Source organism: Garra rufa, chromosome 15 (assembly GCF_049309525.1).
Source record: "Garra rufa chromosome 15, GarRuf1.0, whole genome shotgun sequence".
Lineage (NCBI taxonomy): Eukaryota > Metazoa > Chordata > Actinopteri > Cypriniformes > Cyprinidae > Garra > Garra rufa.
Window position 1 is genome coordinate 45050655 of NC_133375.1, and position 3889 is coordinate 45054543.

Consider the following 3889-nt stretch of genomic DNA (forward strand, 5'->3'; position numbering starts at 1 on the left):
CCCGACACACTCACGCGCACACTCAGAGGCGCGCCAGCAGGGGGCGGTACAGACACGCGCACGCGCACATACACACACAGACCAGCAGAGAGCGACAGACACAAACACAACACAAACTCAAAACCTGGGGTCCGTTCTTCGTACCTCGTTTACTACATCCAAGATCAAATCATCGCGCTAACTATGAGCTCGCTATTCCGGTTCTCCGAACGCACCACTGAGGATGTCCCCCAGTTATCTTATTTTATAATTGTTTTGTCTAATTAATTCACTTCTGGATACAAATAGGTCCCCAAAATTTGGTAAAGTAGGCACACACTTTTATAATAAATAAATAAAATATGGTTAAGAAGGTACCTAAAAGGTATTCAAGCAAATGCGCCCCATTTATACTACTGAGGATGTCCCCCAATTTTTTATTTTATTTATATTTCATTTTTATTTTTGTCAGGTATAACTTATGTATACAAATAGGTCCCCAAAATATGATAATTTTATTTTAAATTAAATAATTTTTTAAAATTTATTAATGTTTTTTGTTATATTTTTATATATATAATTTAATTAATTTAATTAATTAATTATGTATAATTTTTTATATACTTAAAGCTAATGTATATATATATAATATATATATATATATATATATATATATATATGTGTGTGTGTGTGTGTGTGTGTGTGTGTGTGTGTGTGTGTGTGTGTGTGTGTGTGTGTGTGTCTGGTTTTTTTTTTTTTTGCACAAATTAGAGGACAGTTTGGGAGGTTTTGTCAGATTTATTCACTTTTGATCACCCACATTTAGTATTATTATCATTATATATATATATATATATATATATATATATATATATATATATATATATATATATTAGGGGTGGGCATAGATTGATTTTTTTAATCTAGATTAATCTAGATTAAATCTTGGAATTAATCTAGATTAAAATAGCTAATTTGAATTCTGCTGAAGGCATTCAGAATATGTGTGCTACCCAAATAATGACTAAACATGTTACGCCGTACTTTTATTTTGACAGGTTGCCGTGAAGTTTCTGTGTATACAGCAGTGTTTCTCAACGGGGGCGGTACCGCCCCCCAGGGGGCGTTGGGAGAGCCTCGGGGGGCGCTGAAAGCAATAATTTTGAAAGGGGGGCGCTGAGGTGGTTTTGGGGGGCGTTTGGTTAAGACGAGTTTAAACCGAATAAGTTTGAGCTAAAACTTGCAGAAGAAAATGGTCTGCCACATCCTAATACCATTTCTACACTGGATGCATCAAAGCGCACTTTTCTGTATCTATTTGTCAACTTGTCTGCAACATAAGCGCACGGAATGCGTTTACTGTAGCGCTCGCGCTCAGTTACTGAATGACTCATTATAACGGGATCTACGTGCTTTAACGCAACTTGTTACGCCGTTCGCGGCCAGTGTAGCAGTGTTACGGTCATTGCACACTGTGTCCGAAATTTTCGTATACGTTATTTCGTATTCGTAATCCTAAAAATTCGTCAAGCACAGAAACCTTGCACACTGAGTCCGACGAAATAGAACGAAGTTGTCCACTCTCTTCTTAAAAACAGAAACAGATACAGAGGAGTGAGGGAATACTTTTAAGGCGCACCTCCTTATTAATAAACTGCCGGATTATCCCGGGTGATTCAGAGTTTATTTCAGGATGTCAGTAATCGTTGATGCTTTGCTAGCATTACTGGAGCCACATATTATAAAGAAGACCACTAATTTTTGAGAACTCAGCGTACAAGGACCTTTACAGTGCTTGTGCTGCGGGACAAAGTGAATGAACTTGACAGACGCAATTCTGGATTTTGGCGTTCGCTTGTACGGTGGCTCTGAACTGTCAAAACACCTCTCAAAATGCTTGCTACAGATGCGAAAAACGCAAAAAATCAAACCAGATCCGCAATTTTTTATGACGGACGAAAAATTTGGAGGCAGTGTGCAAGTGTGATTAACATAACGTGAGGTATTTATTTTTTAACGCGCGAAAAATTCGGACTCAATGTGTGCAATGACCTTAAGTGTTAGCTGGCTGCTAGTTTACAATAGTCACGGTCAAGCATGAGATGCTTTTTCTTGTTTAGAAAAAAATAATAATATGAAAGCTTTTTGTTTGCCAAATGATTTAAATGCCAAATTTTTAAAGAATGTATTCAAAGCTCACAAATAATAGCCCAGCCTAATTTTTTATGCTTTTTTCTCCTTGGGAAACTAATGATAATGATATTTCAAGCCCAGTCAAATCAAATATGTCATGAATGTCATGTGGCATTCAATTACATATATTTGAAATAAAAGTATGTACGGGATAATGTGGGCTGTTTGGGTTTAGATAGGTTACATGCTTTTAAAATAGCCTATATATTATAAATAAAATATACATTACTATTAAAAAAGGCAAATAAGATTTTTTAATGGATGAATAAACATAGGTTGCATTTGTTTGTTTTTAAAAAAAAATATATACCATTAAAAAAGCTTTTTTAATTGAATATATTTTAAATGTGTTTTCCTCTTCATTACTCTAGCTTTCAGTGTCACATGATCTTTCAGAAATCATGCTGAATGCCATAAAATCAAGAATATGTAATTTGATCTCTTTAACATTTATTTAATTGACTGAAGTACAAAGAAACAAATTCCAATGTTTACACTGGCCAACATATTTTTGTTAATATAAACAAATTTTGAGCCACGATCTAGCTTTGCTTGCAAAGACTGAGAAGCTCCTTTTATACCCAAAGATGATCCCCTCACCTATTACCAATTCACCTGGCTCCTGTCAACTGTTTCAAAACAGATTAGCTTATTCTATAACCTTTTCACTTTTATTTTTCTTCTGCCCCAATTGTTTTGGAGTGTGTTGCACTTTTGTGACTTTTCTTTTCTTTGTAATGTTGTCAATTGAATAAAAGTCAAATAGAATTAACAAATCATAGATTTTATCATTTTACAAAACGTCCCAACTTTTAGTGTTGTACTTAGTTTTCTTTAAGGTATTTGTAAGCAAACTTTTAAATATTCTAAAAATTGTGAAATATAGTAAAGTAGAGTTTACATTTCTTCCATTTGCATGTGTAGTGGTATTACCCACAAAATTAACCATGTCTACTATCTCAGAAAAAAGGGAATTCAATATATTCTCAAAAAGCAAGGTATTTTCCAAGGATTTTTTTTTTTTTTGTTGCTGAAAGTTAATTGAAAATATCCAAACATACCACAGCAGTAAAAAGGGTGTTCAAGAGTTCCAGAAATGGAAGAACAAACTAAAATCCCTTATGTCCTTTTGGATATGTTCTAAACAGGAATTTTTATTTAGTCTTTTTAAATTTGGGGCAATAAAGTATATCAGCATCACAAAAACACTGAAGCTCTAGCAATGAAAATCACCAATTTGCTTAAAAACTGCAAATGAATGTTATTAATGTTTTTTTTATATATATAATTTACTGTAAAAAAATGATCAATTCAATGCGTCCTTAAATTAATTTCGTAAAAATTGTAATGACCCCATACATGTGAATTGCTATAAATATAATAACAGTCCTATTATAAACACAAAATACTAATAACCATCAATTTTAATTTTCATTGAGGACAATTAGACTATGATTTATTTGATGGGGGGCGGTGAGGGACCTGAATAATGGGTAGGGGGGCGCTGGACCAAAAAAGGTTGAGAACCACTGGTATACAGTATGACATGATGCGAGTTTTCTCAAATGAAACGGTATAAGTGACACTCACAGCAGTTTTGGAGATTGAGTTTATCTGTTCATGTGAGATGCAAATGCCAAAAATTACCGGGAGCGTCACGTGTGTTTCAGTATGCGTGTAGTAAAAGCGCGTCTCCACCATTCATTGTATGAATTTC